The 18,127-nt window shown below is 39.2% G+C and overlaps 1 protein-coding gene across 3 annotated transcripts in view; it reads right to left on the bottom strand.

The window, feature by feature from the left end:
• The window catches only part of LOC126259504 (major facilitator superfamily domain-containing protein 12-like), a 92,133-nt gene extending 77,402 nt beyond the window's left edge, over nucleotides 1-14,731 (bottom strand). Inside the window, exons 1-2 of one of the 3 annotated variants that reach the window (XM_049956353.1) lie at nucleotides 14,504-14,731; nucleotides 13,511-13,607 (exon numbers count right to left, since the gene is read on the bottom strand). The gene's annotated coding sequence lies outside the window, so the exon portion shown is untranslated. Of the gene's footprint in view, nucleotides 1-13,510; nucleotides 13,608-14,288; nucleotides 14,331-14,503 lie in introns of those variants that run through there. The other 2 variants (XM_049956352.1, XM_049956354.1) reach the window with 2 other exon arrangements.
• Between the last annotated feature and the right edge of the window lie 3,396 nt (nucleotides 14,732-18,127).

The raw sequence follows: 18,127 nt of genomic DNA, 5'->3' as shown, positions 1-18,127 counted from the left end.
GCTCAGAGACTATTTCCTATACTTCAGAAAGTGATAGCAGATGTTTAATGGCCTTCTTTGCTAGCATCACTCACATGTGGTTTTGGTTACCAGACTTATGGTTGAACTTATTAATATCTCCATTCCTGTTGCTTGCCTACTGTACTCTTTATTTCAGCACAATTGTTGCATCACTTGTCAACAATCTGTATTATACACTCTTAACTAGATCTACCATTTGATTATTTCCTTCTATCATACCTTCAACTGCTGTTAGCTCCTACCTCTCATTTTCATACCGAGCACACATTTACGATAAGAAGCAATGTCGCAACACAATACATTGCATTTTTTCTTTCCTGTATTTGCACATACTCTTGTTCAGTCAAATGATGCTTCTTTAATTTTTTTGACAGGGAAGGAAGTGTTGCATTTCCTGGAATATTATTATGTGTCAGACACGAAAATAGTGTCATGAAGGATGTAGGAAAATTCTTTAGATTCAAAATTTAGTCTTACTATCGGCAGTGTGTTATCATTTAAATACAGGACCTTATCAGACATCCTTGCTGACTGTAAAGACACCCTACATCATTACTTTCTATGGTTGTTAAAGCACCATTTAGTGAATGGTAAGAGCAAGATAAAAACTATCATTCCCAATTATCCTCCTCTATTAATTCTAAGCTGCTGTTGATGCTGTGGCATGATTTATGGACTTCAAAAACTACAAAAAGTACTGGGAAAGTTTTGCAATACTATTCAACAAGAAGTCACAGGAGGCCAATCATGTTGTGTTCTGAGAATACTTCATACCTGCAGTGTAGCCTCTGCGCAAAGTTTGTGGGTGTAGTCACTCACAAGCACAGTTAGTTTTAAGTGCTCGGTATGGCATTGTGTTAACGAAGTGAGATTCGGGAAGTTTTGTGGTACAACTTTGCGCGTGGTTTAAACCTAGACCTGTGCTTTGAAGAAATCACTCTTGTGTTATGTGATGTGTGTCCACATCATACGACTATATTCACGTACCAAATATTGCAGGGTACAGTGCTGAAACTTCTTGACCACCCTCCTTCCAATCCAGACATAGCTCCTTGTGATTTTGCACTGTTCCTGGATGTGAAAATGAAGCTGAAAGGAGTGCAGTTTTAAAGTGATGAGGACTTCAATGAGCATGCCTTTCTCCCTACAGTAACTTGGGAGAACTGGCTTAGGCCGGTATTACACTATCAAATTTCTTTGTCCAATATCTTTGACCAATATCTTTGTCAAAGATATTTGATAGTGTAATAGGGACTTTGTCAAATGTCGTCCAATATTTGATCAAATCTAAGGCCTCGCTGTATATTTGATCAAAGAAACCGCTTGTCTTCTGTTCACTGCAATGTGACATGTTACCACATGGAGCGCTAGCATTGCTGCAGCGTTCTGTCGTCTGTAGTGTTTTTATAACCATTGCCGGTAAATACAATTGGTGTGTGCCGACAACTACAAAATTAATAGATGTCTGAAGCTGATGAGGCACTTTACAACGTGAGGCACCCTGAATACAAAATAGATTAAGAAGATTGGAGACCTGACCTGACCTAACCTAACCTAACATAACATAACCCTCTCCTGTGTCAAGGAATCGGAGTGTTACAGTGAGCCTGTCTTCTGAAGATGTAGCAGTTCTTAAGTGAATATTGTGCTTTGTGATATGAGGATACACTTCATTGAGCACATACAGAAATGTATGCTCATCTATTCTTGAGTAATTGATGTACGACTTGACGTCTTCCACTGTAAGCTCACGTAACAAGTTTTGTTGAATGCTTTTATCGTGTCGTCGTAAAACCCACGGCTTCACCCAGATTATATTAGTTTTTCGTTCCATAGATCCGTGCTGAGGAGATCCTCGTGGATGTGGAACATGTTGATTTTTTTTTTAAGCTGAAATAACAATACTATGAATAAATACAATACATCATTTGTTTCTATTAAAAATTTCGACAATGGAGTAGAAGGAGCTGGCCAGTAGTAAGTCTTTCAGGCTCCTTTTAAACTGATCTTTATTTCTAACTAAATTTTTTATGTTTCCTGGCAAATTATTGAAGATGAGTGTTCCTGAGTAGTGGACCCCTTTTTGAACTAAAGTAGGTGCTTTTAAGTCCTTGTGCAGATCATTTTTGTTCCTGGTATTGCATGTATGAACTGAGTTGTTTGTTGGAAAAAGAGATATATTATTTACAACAAATTTCATTAAGAAATAAATATACTAGAGGCAGTAGTTAGTATACCCAGTTCTTTGAAGAGGTTTCTGCAGGACGTCCGTGAATTTACTCCACAAATAATACGTATTACACGCTTTTGGACTCTGAAAACTTTTGTTTGACTTCAAGATTTATCCCAAAATATTATCCCATATGACATTATGGAATGAAAGTAGGCAAAGTATGCAAGCTTTTTCATTTTTATGTTGCCTATGTCTGCTAACACTCGAATTGCAAATACAGATTTGTTAAGGTCTTTCTGCAGTAGTGTGGTGTGCTCCTCCCAACTGAATTTATTATCAAGTTGTAATCCCAGGACTTTTAAGACTGTCAACCTCATATGTATGGTTCCATTTTTTCCCCCACTTCTTTTCCGCATGTGCACACAATGCAATTGGGGTACGTACAACTGCTGTGGTTAATAACAAGTTGTTGTCGGCCATCTTGAACTTTGACGAAAAATTTGATGACAGTGTAATACCCCTTCTAGCACTACGTCAAAGATCTTTGTCAAATATATTGGACGGAATATTGGATCACATCTTTGATCAAATCTTTGACAAAGAATTTGATAGTGTAATACCGGCCTTAGGGACTGGTTTCAGAGGATGGGGAGGTGTATTCCACATGGTGGAAATTACTTCAAAAAAATTAAAGCTGTATTGCAAAACTTTTCTAGCATCCTTTGTACAATCGTTTTCTCTTTGGTTGTTCACCTAGCTACAGTAGGCCCTCACAATGTGAGAAGATGTTTGATTACCTGCAGTCTCTCTCTCTCTCTCTCTCTCCCCTCCCCCCCCCCACCAGCCCACCAGCTCAACTGTCATTCTTGACTACTTGACTATTGAGATCACTGGTATGTCAGATTAAATGAAGACATCAGAACAGTTGAGGCGGGTACTGTTACATTTGTTACCAGTCAATTAGTATGAGGGGATAATTTTTCTCACAACATCCTTTCTATTGGCAAACTTTTTCTAGATAACTAGGACACCCAAGCTTTTTCTTACACCATAGTTGCTGGTTTTGTCAACTTACAACCAAACAATTTCCTTTTAACTAAACCTAGATCTCTCATGTTATTTTGCTGATCAGTGACTATACAACCTTACTCCAAAATGAAAAATGTAAAAATACTGAAGCAGTGATGATGACATCAATTTAGGGCAACCTTTCAAGATTGAGTGTAACACAATGTTCAATAGTTCCAATTTTGGCACTCCAAATAGATCATTTCTTTTCTAGTCTGTTACTGGTGCAGATGACTTATGCATTGTCTATGGTAAGTGTGCTGGCTGGCACTGCCACTGTTATACAAATTAGCCTAAGATTTGAACCACAATTACAAATAAAATTTTGTGGGACAAGAACATTGCCAAAGTTACAATTCATAGTAATGTCAGGTATGAAACTTCCTGGAAGATTAAAACTACATGTCACACTGGGACTTTGACTAACATCAGGTGGGACCAATGGCCTTTGGATCTCAAGAGATCACATTTCACAGCTTCAACAGCTTCCAAACTATCATCTTACAATGTGCTACAAATCAGTACTGCACCACAACTTTACTTCCAATAGCTAGTACAAATAATATTAAATCCATTGCGTAAAAAAAAAAAATTGCGTTGTTTGTCACGTTTCTGTTTCTTTATGATAAAAACTCTGAAATCTATGCCTATTATTATGTTGTAATTGGGCTGTAAATTACTCAAAGTGCTTCATTTTAATGGGAGATTGGCAATGCTCCGAATAAATGGAAAACTGCATAACAAAGCACACCAAACCCCCAAACTGAATATTACTGAATGATTTCAATTTCTGCATCCTCACTGGTACCTCACATAATTCTCTCACTGGTCTTACAAAACTAATGTCTTGCAAACCTACATACTATAGATGAAAAAAAGTCCCCATGCAGTTGCACTGTTACTGCTCACAGGCTACTTCATGTTAAATCAAACTCACAACACCACAGACAATACTGGGAAACAGGAAATTCTAGTAAGGGGAAAAAAAAAAAAAAAAACATTTTAATTTACTCCTGGTTTGCAAACTGAAGAAATAACTGCTTTCTATCTCAAAGAAGTTGTTCTTTTAATCAACCACTGGTATGCATGTTTAAATGGAGCCAAAGAAATGAGAAACATTTTTAATACCGGAGCTTATTGTTGTAAATAATTCTCTAATGGGATTACATCTGTTACATTAATACTTATTTGAGAACTTTGATGTAGCTCCAACCATTCAATTTAACATCTAAAACAGAACAGACTACTCAAGTCACTGCAGCTGCTGCCTGACTACATATACAGTCTTGACACCGCAACTACTACTTTATGAACTTGTCTTGACTGCTTAATAGGATGTGGTGTGAGAGCAAAAGGAAGAAGCATTGCCCAAAATATTGCTGCCAAGTGGAGAAGAGCAGAGCAGCAAAAACAAGTTACGTCCTCCGCATGCAGTATTGGTAGCATTCCATCAGCGTTTTGTTTTGAGCAACAACTAAATTAGAATTTAAACAAGGTAATAACAAATGGTAACACATTAACATGAGGATACGAAGGGGGTAGATGGGAACTGCATCACTTCATAGACCCAATGGTTACTACAATGCTACAAACATTATTGCTACTGTTACACCTGTAAGGCTGTTAGTGGCTGGATACAGTTCTTTAAGCCTAAAAACTTCAGACTTATTTAGACTCTGAACTAGGAAGGTCAATCATCAACAATGATACAATTCATTTTTAGTTGTGTTCAGAATTCGTTGTGCTTATTTACAATGCAGTCAACAGTTTAATGTGATGAACGAGTTTTGAGTAGTCCATCTGTAGACTACAGAGTGCATTGAAAAAGAAACATTGGTAGGAATTAATATTTATAATATGCTTTTTTGTATCAGTTTGTTCAGTATCACAATGGGCACAAAACCTGGGTCTTGAACTACACCCTAATAAATCACAAGCGACCCTTGTACAGGGTGTTTGGATATTCCCATTACAAACTTCTAGGACCCCTAGTGGGGAGTGAGTACATAATATTCTGAATAGGAACCCATGTCCAGAAATGTACCATTTCGAAGGCAGTTTCAATTTAGGTGTTTAACTCATCCACTTCTGCTTTAGGAATTGAACTAGGTGTGATGCAGTAAAATCGTTAGGTAACAATTCAAAAGAAAATGTAAGAAAACATCCATTTATCACTTAAGCATATCATTTTACATTGACACTGAAGCATTACATGTTTACATTATTCCAAAGCAAAAAAGAACCCAGCATACTGTATGTACAGAATAGTACCGGTGCATTACAACAATGCCTCAATGTGGCAACCACCAAGTTTGTAAGAGACAGTGTACCTACAAATCATGATCACGTGTACAGGCACACACGCACACGCACACACAACACAACATCCCACCTGGTGTCTCTCCAATTTCTAGTGCAGTGGATTGAATTCCTACCATCAGAGCTTCCTCTGTGTTTATACAAGTGTTTCATAAATTAAACTTTGTAAATGATCCTACAAGAAGTATTCCATAGGAGTTAAATCTGGCAATCACAGTAATCATGTGGTTGGACTACCTCTAATTATCGGTCTTTCACCATATCCATTTGTTGATATGTCTCCGATCCGCACATGACAAGTGAGGTGGTGCACCATCATGCTGAAACCACACTTCCTGACAGACATTCGGTTGCAAATCTTCCAAGAACAGGTCCAATACATTTTGTAGGAAAGTCAAGTATGCAGGACCAGTTAGGTTGAATGGAACAAGGTATGCCTAATCACATGACCGTCCAGAATACCTGCCCACACTTTAATACCAAACCTGTACTAAAATCCCTGAATGTGTGTGACAAAGGTTTTCGTCTGCCAAGACATGTCTGTTCCAGTGCAGGAACCACATGCAGTAGGCAATGCATTTTAGAAAATCAGCTGGGCCCATAGCATGTTCCCATTGTAAGTGGTACGGATGTAACTGTAGCTCATACAGAATGTGCCAGATAATACTGTGACTAACAACCAATGCACATGTAACTGCTTTAGCACTCCAAAGGTTCTCTTCAATGTGATTCAGTATATCATCTTCAAATTCGAGCATGCAGTGCAGCCGTGGAACATCACAGCCTTGTCTCCTCACAGTGCGGGTACTTATTTCTCAGAGCCACTGCGTAACTTGGACAAAAAGTTTGTGCAACAGCATACTATACAGGGGAAAAGCTCATGATACATTGAACTAGCAGATCTATCCTTACCTCAAGCTTCACCACACACAAGAATCAAGTATTTCAAAAAATGTACTGAACCATGTTTACTGTATCGGAAATGCACAGGCATTGAATAGCTTTCACGTCGGTGACATCAGGCAATCACCTGACGTAATTCTGTCTACTCTACCACATAGCAAGACAAGTAACTCAGACTTTTCTGTTTCCTTCACCAGATCTGGATACATTACACATCTGAATTGAAACCATCTTAAAACAGAAAATGTACACTTCTGAACAGCATGCAAGAAACCTCATGCCAAAATTTTACTAAAAAAAATTTAGGAAAATATTTCCATTAAAAATAAAACAAAAACAGTCCTATCATTTATTACATCTACAGCTACATTTATACTCCGCAAGCCACCCAATGGTGTGTGGTGGAGGGCACTTTACGTGCCACTGTCATTACCTCCCTTTCCTGTTCCACTCACGTATGGTTCAAAGGAAGAATTACTGCCAGAAAGCCTCCGTGCACGCTCGAATCTCTCTCAGGAGGTATAAGTAGGGGGAAGCAATATATTCGATACCTCATCCAGAAATGCGCCCTCTCGAAGCCTGGACAGCAAGCTACACCGTGATGCAGAGTGCCTCTCTCGAAGAGTGAATGCCACTTGAGTTTGCTATACATCTCTGTAATGCTATCACGCTTATCAAATAACCCTGTGACGAAACGCACCACTCTTCTTTGGATCTTCTCTATCTCCTCTGTCAACCGGACCTGGTACGGATCTCACACCGATGAGCAATAATCAAGTATAGGCCGAACGAGTGTTTTGTAAGCCACCTCCTTTGTTGATGGACTACATCTTCTAAGGACTCTTCCAATGAATCTCAACCTGGCACCCGCCTTACCAACAATTAATTTTATATGATCATTCCACTTCAAATCGTTCCGTACACATACTCCCAGATATTTTACAGAAGTAACTGCGACCAGTGTTTGTTCCGCTATCATATAATCATACAATAAAGGATCCTTCTTTCTATGTATTCGTAATACATTACGTTTGTCTATGTTAAGGGTCAGTTGCCACTCCCTGCACCAAATGCCTATCCGCTGCAGATCTTCCTGCATTTCGCTGCAATTTTCTAATGCTGCAACTTCTCTGTATACTACAGCATCATCCCCGAAAAGCCGCATGGAACTTCTGACACTGTCTACCAGGCCACTTACATATATTGTGAAAAGCAATGGTCCCATAACACTCCCCTATGGTACAACAGAGGTTACTTTAACGTCTGTAGACATCTCTCCATTGAGAACAACATGCTGTGTACTAGAATGAGATTTTCACTCTGCAGCGGATTGTGCGCTGATATGAAACTTCCTGGCAGATTAAAACTGTGCCCGACTGAGACTCGAACTTGGGACCTTTGCCTTTCGCGGGCAAGTGCTCTACCATCTGAGCTACCGAAGCACAACTCACGCCCGGTCCTCACAGCTTTACTTCTGCCAGTATCTCGTCTCCTACCTTCCAAACTTCACAGAAGCTCTCCTGCGAACCTTGCAGAACTAGCACCCCTGAAAGAAAGGATACTGCGGAGATATGGCTTAGCCACAGCCTGGGGGATGTTTCCAGAATGAGATTTTCACTCTGCAGCGCAGTGTGCGCTGATATGAAACTTCCTGGCAGATTAAAACTGTGTGCCCGACCGAGACTCGAACTCGGGACCTCTGCCAGGAAGTTTCATATTAGCGCACACTCCGCTGCAGAGATACAGGCAGAAGTAAAGCTGTGAGAACCGGGCGTGAGTCGTGCTTCGGCAGCTCAGATGGTAGAGCACTTGCCCACGAAAGGCAAAGGTCCCGAGTTCGAGTATCGGTCGGGCACACAGTTTTAATCTGCCAGGAAGTTTCATGCTGTGTACTGTTTGCTAAAAGCTCTTCAATCCAGCCACACAGCTGGTCTGATGTTCCGTAGGCTCTTACTCTGTTTATCAGGCAACAGTGCGGAACTGTATCGAACGCCTTCCGGAAGTCAAGGAAAATGGCATCTACATGGGAGCCTGTATCTAATATTTTCTGGGTCTCATGAACAAATAAAACGAGTTGGGTCTCAAACGTCGCTGTTTCGGGAATCCATGTTGATTCCTACAGAGTAGATTCTGGGTTTCCAGAAATGACATGGTACGCGAGCAAAAAACATGTTCTAAAATTCTACAACAGATCGATGTCAGAGATATAGGCCTATAGTTTTGCGCATCTGCTCGACGACCCTTCTTGAAGACTGGGACTACCTGTGATCTTTTCCAATCATTTGGAACCTTCCATTCCCCTAGAGACTTGCGGTACACGGCTGTTAGAAGGGGGACAAGTTCTTTCGCGTACGCTGTGTAGAATCGAATTGGTATCCCGTCAGGTCCAGTGGACTTTCCTCTGTTGAGTGATTTCAGTTGCTTTTCTATTCCTTGGACACTTATTACGATGTCAGCCATTTTTTCGTTCATGTGAGGATTTAGAGAAGGAACTGCAGTGCGGTCTTCCTCTGTGAAACAGCTTTGGAAAAAGGTGTTTAGTATTTCAGCTTTACGCGTGTCATCCTCTGTTTCAATGCCATCATAATCCCAGAGAGAGTGGATATGCTGTTTTGATCCAGTTACTGATTTAACATAAGACCAGAACTTCCTAGGATTTTCTGTCAAGTCGGTACATAGAATTTTACTTTCAAATTCACTGAACGCTTCACGCATAGCCCTCCTTACGCTAACTTTGACATTGTTTAGCTTCTGTTTGAGTGGGTTTGGCTGCGTTTAAACTTGCAGTGAAGTTCTCTTTGCTTTTGCAGTAGTTTCCTAACTTTGTTGTTGAACCACGGTGGGTTTTTCCCACCCCTCACAGTATTAGTCGGCACGTACCTGTCTAAAACACATTTTACGATTGCCTTTAACTTATTCCATAAAGGCTCAACATTGTCAGTGTCGGAACAGTAATTTTCATTTTGATCTGTTAGGTAATCTGAAATCTGCCTCCTATTGCTCTTGCTAAACAGATAAACCTTCCTTTTTTTATATTCCTATTTACTTCCATATTCAGGGATGCTGCAACGGCCTTATGATCACTGATTCCCTGTTCTGTGCTTACAGAGTCGAAAAGTTTGGGTCTGTTTGTTATCAGTAGGTCCAAGATGTTATCTCCACAAGTCAGTTCTCTGTTTATTAACACAGCTCAACATGGTACATACAGCAAAACTTCAGACAGTCCAAGTCGGTCATGAAGTTGACAACACCAGTTATTTGTAGGCTCCGCCAGGGCATATTCAAAGAGAGGCAACATGATTTTCACAGTTTCTGTTTTCTCCGTATCTTAACTGGTGTCCTCAATACCTCCCCTTGAACACCAAATACATATCACTTCGTAACTGTAATACAAGATCTGATATACCCAAAATCTTGGCTGTATTTATGCTTAACACTAAATAAATCTCTTCCCTTCTCCATTTCAACTGATGGACTCTGGAACGATCATACCAGTAACCTGACACTTCCTGCCCGGTTGACCGTGCGGTCTAACGCACAGGTTTCTGGGCAGTAAGGAGCACCTGGTCCCCAGCACAAATCCGCCCAGCGGACTTGTGACTAGGTCCGCTGAACCGGCCAGCCTGTGGATGGTTTTTAGGTGGTTTTCCATCTGCCACGGCCAATGCGCGCTGGTTCCCCTTATTCCGCCTTAGTTACACAATGTTGGCAATTGCTGCAAAAACAAGTTCTCCACGTACACCACCATTACTCAACCACGCAAACATAGGGGTTACACTCGTCTGGTGTGAGACGTTCCCTGTGGGGTCCACGGGGGGCCGAACCACATAATAACCCTGGGTTCAACGTAGGGTGGTGGAGGGGTAAAGTGGACTGCGGTAGTCACCGTGGGGTTGTGGACCACTGCGGCTGCGGCAGGGATGGAGCCTCTCCGTCGTTTCTAGGTCCCCGGTTAACACACAATACAATACATACAACCTGACACTGATCCAAAATCACGCTGTATTCAAGAAGACATTACACCTCTGTTCTTTATCATCATAGCTTCCCCCTCCACTTATCCCAGCTGCCTCCCTTCTGTTCATGTGAACCAGTGTTTCTGTCAACAGCTTTACCTTATGTTACGATCAGGGTCAACGGCAGTCAAGGTGGTGTTTCTCTACTACTCACAGGTTGACAACATATAAGTTTTGCCAGAAAATAGAAACTATTCCTTTTTTCACTATGATCACAAATATTTCACTTTTTTCAAATATGTCACAAATTATGGCAGCACAGTTTCAATTAATAAACTTGGTTGTTAAAATATTTTCTGTTGTTTGCAAATGTGTACAAGACTTCAGAGGTTGTGGTATATTGGCATGAGAATGTAATAATACTCTCATGTCTCTTACTTCAAAACAAGTCATCTGTCCGTTGCTCTCTCATTGGTTGCATAGACCCAGCAGATGGCACACCCACTTTCCTTCACATTATGCCTCCTGGTGAGCACTTAAAAATGTTATGACACTCCTGGGAACAGTTTTGAATACATAACTCTCGTATATGCCTTTTGTCAGATGGGTGATGCAGCTCTTCAAATATAATCACCCTAATTTTTTTAAATATGCCTGATATCCACATCTAGCATTATGAAGACAGTTTTTGTGGTACACAAATTATCAAACGATGTACCCAACTAATTGCATTTCATCTTTCACCTATTTATTTCTACGAAGATACACCAATTTATCATCAGAAAACCCCATCCAGGACTAACTTAAGACCAGTCTAAAACTGATGGAAGACTAACACAGTACTGACTGAATCTATGTGGCCACTGCTAGTGTGACCTATTACGGAGTACTGCTCAAATGTTTGGGGTACCCATCAGGTTGGATTAAAGAAAGAGACAAGCAATTCAGGGGCAGGCTGCTAGATTTGTTACCAGTAGGTTCGAACCACAAGTATTAGAGAAATGCTTCAGGGATTCGCTACCCTTTGTAGTCACATTTCTGTCACGATATTATTCCCATTCAACAGGAATGTTGTGTTATTAATTAAATTAATGTTAACAACACTGCAGTTATTGTAATAACTACATGAATGGTGACACACTGACCTGTAGCACAGGTTAGAAGGTTACAGTTTGAGAGATGGCAATGTCAACAAAAATGAGTACAATCCAAAGGTTGTGGTAACACTGATCTGTTGCATAGGCTGAGGTCCATACATAATGTACTTTTAACTACAAAATAAATTTAGAAAAACTGTAATACATAATTAACAAGTCTCCCACAAGTATTATAGTAAATACATTGTACAGTCGTCATAAAAAGTATGAGGATAAACCACTATGTGATTCATATAACAGTACTATAGTGTTTTGCTTCAACATTAAATTTGTAGAACAAAAACAAGCCAGAAAGGCAATGGTCCATAATAAAAACTATGTGGGGTGGCACACTAGTTAAGAGACTGGACCCATCTGGGAGAGCCATGGTTCAAACCCATATCTTTTGTTGAGATCTAAAATTTCTGTATTTCATCGTCAGCTGCTGAAGGGAAATAAAGGTAAGGTTACTTTTATAAGGATACAACTGAATTCCTTCCACATCCTTCCTAAATCTGTATCTGCTCTGTCTCTTATGACATTGTTGACTGAACATTGAATCCTATTCTTAATTCCTTTCTGTTGTGACAATGTTTCCTAGTATTACGGTAATTGTATAATACCTATTAATAGTCAATGAATTTAAGTGACAGAAGCCATATCCACCACTTTAATTGGTTTCTCCAGTACACAGATCTGTGAGAAAATTAAGACTATTACCCTAATTTAATGAAGTAATTAAATCGCACAACATTGTACAAATGAATAAAAGTGTGTCTTCATTGATACTTGTTCCAAACACCATGAATGCAACATTTTGTAATGATGTTAAATGCTTCTGTTTACCGTAAGTTTTCTTTAAATGATATATATTTTTTTTTATTTGCAGTTACTATTCCATATCTAAAAATTCACCTATTGAGGAGAAGGAGTTGTATTCAGAAATTCTTTTAACTTGTTTTTAAATGTTGGTTGGCTATCTGTCACACTTTTAAAGCTATTTGGTAAATGACTAAAGATTTTTGTGGCAGCATAATACACCCGTTTCTGTGCCAAAGTCAGATTTATCAACCCAGAATAGTGAAGATCATTCTTTCTTCTAGTGTTGTAGCTATGCACTTTGCTATTATTTTTGAACTGGGATGGATTATTAATAACAAATTTGATAAGTGAATATATGTATTGTGAAGGTACTGTAAATATCCCAAGATCCTTAAATATATGTCTGCAAGGTGATCTCGGGAGGGCTCTAACTATTATTCTCATTATACACTTTTGTACAATGAATATTTCTTCTCTTACTGATGAATTACCCCAAAACATGCCATGTGAAAGAAGCGAATGAAAATAGGCATAGTAGGTTAATACGTTTATCACCAAAATTTTCAAATAACCCTTATAGCATTAGTATCTGAACTTAACCATTTCAGCACTTTATCAATGCGTTTTTTCACGTTCAATTTCTCATTAACACACACATTCAGAAATTTTGAATATTCTGTCTTAGCAACAGACTTCTGTTAAATGTCTATGTTTATCAATGTTGTTATGCCATTCAATGTACAGAAATGTATATACTGTGTTTTCTCAAAACTTAGTGAGAATCTATTTGCAGATAACCGCTTAATAATTTTCTGAAAGACATTGTTTACAATTGCCGCAGGTCATTCTTGTTTGTTGGGTGTAATTGCTGTACCTGTATCATTAGCAAAATGAATTATCTTTGCATCTTCATGAACATAGAGATGTATGTCATTAATATATATGGCAGTCATACATGTGGTTTACAGCATAGTTAATTACACAAAAAATGACTATTTGGCAATTTTTTTTTTTGAATTATTATTTCTCTTTGTTCGGGTAATGTGGAATACCATCATTTACATGTTTTACAATACCGGTATATAAATAAAATTACTATAGCAGAAACATACCTCGGATCAAGTAGAGAATTCTTTAATACTATGGCGTCAAATTAGTGCTGAACTGCATGTAAAAATCTGCAGATTCATAATTATGACAGCAGCAACCCTGCAAAATAAGATTATATTTTATAATGATGTTAAGTTTTTATGTTTCTACAGTAATTGTTGTTCAAGGGGCATGCATAAGCCTCTAGTGTTAACAGTTCTGGTACATGTACTTAAACTTATCTGATGTTTCAATATATGAATCTCGAGAGTGCCACTGTATCACATTTTGAAAATTCAACAACCTGCCAGCAGTAACCAGCAGCCACTACCTGACAGAGACATTGGGGATTTTACAGAACTTAATCCAGAGGCGGAACAGAGAGCCATATATTGAACAGATTCGCAAGAAAGTCTAAGAGAATCATCAGTCTGTTTCACTGCAATTTAAAAGTCTACAGTTTAGAAATTAGGAGCGATTCCTGCTGATTAGAACGTTCAGAACATTAACTGTTTTAATGAATCGTGTTTCCTATTGATACTGCGAATACTCTCCAAAGGAATAAGTTCGAAAACTTTCAGCTGCAGCGCATCGGTAACAAAACACATTACTCTGAAGGCATCGAATGTAACACCCACAATCTCCGGAATTTCTTATAGGCCTAATACAGCGATAAGGTATAATAGTATTAATCAAGAAGAGTGATTTGTTAGTACACTTGCTCCCGCTACAACACCAAGGCAGATATATCTCTTATTCAAATTTATGCCGCCGTAACCAAATTAAAAATTCGATACGTACATAAGGGGTTAACATCTGAACACAGCTCGCAAAATTTCCAGCCTGATGCAACACGTTTGTCCTTGGTGGCGCACGCTATTACCAAGAACGATGATAACATGCATGCAGTTATCAATTCCATTCTTGTCCTTTCGACCTAGTAACCTAATTAATATTCCGATTCTGTAAACAATGCATTTAGAAGCGAAAAAAGTAAAATAACTAAAATAACTTACGAAACTTACGGATACAGCGCTCAAACAAAAACATGTTCACGTCAGTTGTTTCTACCTAGTTTCCGCGTTTAAAATACTGTCATTGTGCTACCGATCAAATACCGTGAACAAATGGTCACTAGCACTATTCACACGCGGTGATGAAAGAGTTGAAGTGACATTAGTCACAGGATTTCTTATCAGACAACAAACACCGGCTGGGAAATTAGTCATCCCTGTCACAAGGAACTTGAGCTGCAGCTGTCATTGGGACCAAGGATGTTTTATTCTGCGTAAACTGCGCTGGAGTGGACCACTAGCGATATGGTATAGCGTCTTTGGCTAGCCATATAGTGTGGAAAAATCTTTTTCTACTTCATGATTACGTTGAGGCAGTAGGGATAGCGAAACAACAGCTGTGATAACAAAAATTGGGCTTTTTTCCCTCAATGATTTGTTTCAGTCACTACAACCCAACTGTAGAAGCTGCAACGTAAAATCCATCTGCTTTACTAGTATCCTGGTTGATGGGTGATACTGTTAAAACGGCGACTGCAAAGTTATGTAATACAAGAAAATCTCTGTAATTATTACCTCGCAGGAAGGCATCACTATATTCAGAATTAAGAGTTTATTTTCCTGCCTCAGTGCACCCACTACATCATTCATTGTTATTCGCTTTTGTCACACCATTGAAGTGCCCCTAAATGCTATTAAAATAAAAAGAAAGGAACACTTGCCCAGTTGCCTACGAAATTTGTTTAGATTATTAGGCTACTGTTTTATTACCACATCAAGTCATTACTGGACAAATAGCGTCAATATTACAGTGCAGGCATAATAGAGTAATGCAACTGCATACAACAAAAGAGAAGTACCGTACGTGAATTAAACATAGGGATGAATAAAGTGGGGCAAGATTCAAACAAAATAATTTTGATGAACAAAACTTTGAAATTTTTGCATGCTCATGACGGTAGTTCCTCGGTATATAGAAAAACAAGCGCACACAATTTGGTGCTTGCCCGAGTATTGTTGCATTTTAGTCCTTTCGCCTTCGGTTTTTGTGGTAAACAAATTTCAAGATTAGTCCAAAATGTTATTACCAAAAATTTCAGAAGATGTGTCTGATGAATGTATGAACAGTGGGCTAACTTCTTGTCATGTATCGTTTCATCTAAATACTATACATTCCCAACAATTTTGGTTTCATGTCGATAGTAGGAAAAGGAATACAAGGAAACGTGGTAGGTGAATACGGATTAGGGGTAAGAAATGAAAGAGGAAGCTGCGTGGTAGAATTTTGCGCAGAGCATAACAATCATAGCTAACACATGGTTCGAGAATCATGAAAGAAGGTTGTAAACATGGAAGAAGCCTGGAGATGTTAGAAGATATCAGATAGATTATATAATGGTAAGACAGAGATTTAGGAACCAGGTTTTAAATTGTAAGACATTTTCAGGGACAGATGCGGACTCTGACCACAATCTATTAGTTATGAACTGTAGATTAAAACTGAAGAAACTGCAAAAAGGTGGGAATTTAAGGAGCTGGGACCTGGATAAACCGACTAAACTAGAGGTTGTACAGGGAGAGCGAAAGGGAACAATTGACAGGAATGAGGGAAAGAAATACAGTAGAAGAAGAATGGGTAGCTTTGAGGGATGAAGTAGTGAAGGCAACAGAGGATCATGGAGGGTAAAAAGACGAGGCAGGCAAAAAGGAATAGAAACGTCTCAAAAATGAGATTGACAGGAAGTGAAAAATGGCTAAGCGGGGATGGCTAGAGGACAAATGTAAGGATGTAGAGGCCTGCCTCACTAGATGTAAGATAGATGTTGCCTACAGGAAAATTAAAGAGACCTTTGGAGAAAAGAGAACCACTTGTATGAATATCAAGAGCTCAGATGGAAAACCAGTTCTAAGCAAAGAAGGGAAAGCAGAAAGGTGGAAGGAGTATGTAGAGGGTCTATACAAGGGTGATGTACTTGAGGACAATATTATGGAAATGGAAGAGAATATAGATGAAGATGAAATGGGAGATATGATACTGCCTGAAGAGTGTGACGGTGAACCGAAAGACCTAAATCGAAACAAGTCTCCATGAGTGGACAACATTCCATTAGAACTACTGACAGCCTTTGGAGAGCCAGTCCTGACAAAACTCTACCATCTGGTGAGCAAGATGTATGAGACAGGCGAAATACCCTCAGACTTCAAGAAGTCCAATCCCAAAGAAAGCAGGTGTTGACAGATGTGAAAATTACCAAACTATCAGTGTAATAAGTCACTGCTGCAAAATACTAACTACTACAGACGAATGGAAAAACTGGTAGAAACCAACCTTGGGGAAGATCAGTTTGGATTCCATAGAAATATTGGAACATGAGAGGCAGTACTGACCCTATGACTTATCTTAGAAGATAGATGAAGAAAAGGCAAACCTACATTTCTAGCATCTGTAGACTTAGAGAAATCTTTTGACAATTTTGACTGGAACACTCTCTTTCAAATTCTGAAGGTGGCAGGGGCAAAATACAGGGAGTGAAAGGCTATTTACAATTTGTACAGAAACCAGATGGCAGTTACAAGAGTCCAGGGGTTGGGAAGGGAGTGAGACAGGGTTGTAGCCTCTCCCTGATGTTATTCAATCTGTATATTGAGTAAGCAGTAAAAGAAACAAAAGAAAAATTCGGAGTAGGTATTAAAATCCATGGAGAAGAAATAAAAACTTTGAGGTTCGCCGATGGCATTGTAATTCTGTCAGAGACAGCAAAGGACTTGGAAGAGCAGTTGTACGGAATGGACAGCGTCTTGAAAGGAGGATATAAGATGAACACCAACAAAAGCAAAACAAGGATAATGGAATGTAGTCGAATTAAGTCGTTTGATGCTGAGAAATTAGATTAGGTAATGAGACACTTAAAGTAGTAAAGGCGTTTTGCTCTTTGTGGAGCAAAATAACTAATAGTGGTTGAAGTAGAGAGGATATAAAATGTAGACTTGCAATGGCAAGGAAAGCGTTTCTGAAGAAGAGAAATTTGTTAATATCAACTCTAGATTTAAGTGTCAGGAAGTCGTTTCTAAAAGTATTTGTGTGGAGTGTAGCATTGTATGGAAGTGAAATGTGGACGATAAATAGTTTGGACAAAAAGAGAATGAAAGCTTTCGAAATGTGGTGCTTCAGAACAATGCTGAAGATTAGATGGGTAGATCACATAACTAATGAGGAAGTATTGAATAGGACTGGGGAGAAGAGTAGTTTGTGGAACATCTTGACTAGAAGAAGGGATCGGTTGGTAGGACATGTTCTGAGGCATCAAGGGATCACCAATTTAGTGTTGGAGGTCAGTGTGGAGGGTAAAAATCGTAGAGGGAGACCAAGAGATGGATACACTAAACAGATTCAGAAGGATGTAGGTTGCAGTAGGTACTGGGAGATGAAGAATCTTGCAAGGATAGAGTAGCATGGAGAGCTGCATCAAACCAGTCTCAGGACTGAAGACCGCAACAACAACAACATCAAAAATGGCCCCATGGCCTTTGGGGCAATTATGGACAGTTGAAGAGGGATGAGAGTGGAGAGTGCTTACTGTTAACCCAGTCCTGTTGTAAAACAGACTCTAACTTTCAGTTAGATAA

Source organism: Schistocerca nitens, chromosome 5 (genome assembly GCF_023898315.1).
Source record: "Schistocerca nitens isolate TAMUIC-IGC-003100 chromosome 5, iqSchNite1.1, whole genome shotgun sequence".
Taxonomy (NCBI): domain Eukaryota; kingdom Metazoa; phylum Arthropoda; class Insecta; order Orthoptera; family Acrididae; genus Schistocerca; species Schistocerca nitens.
The sequence above is the reverse complement of the archived record's forward strand: the minus strand, read 5'-3'. Positions and strand labels throughout refer to the sequence as shown.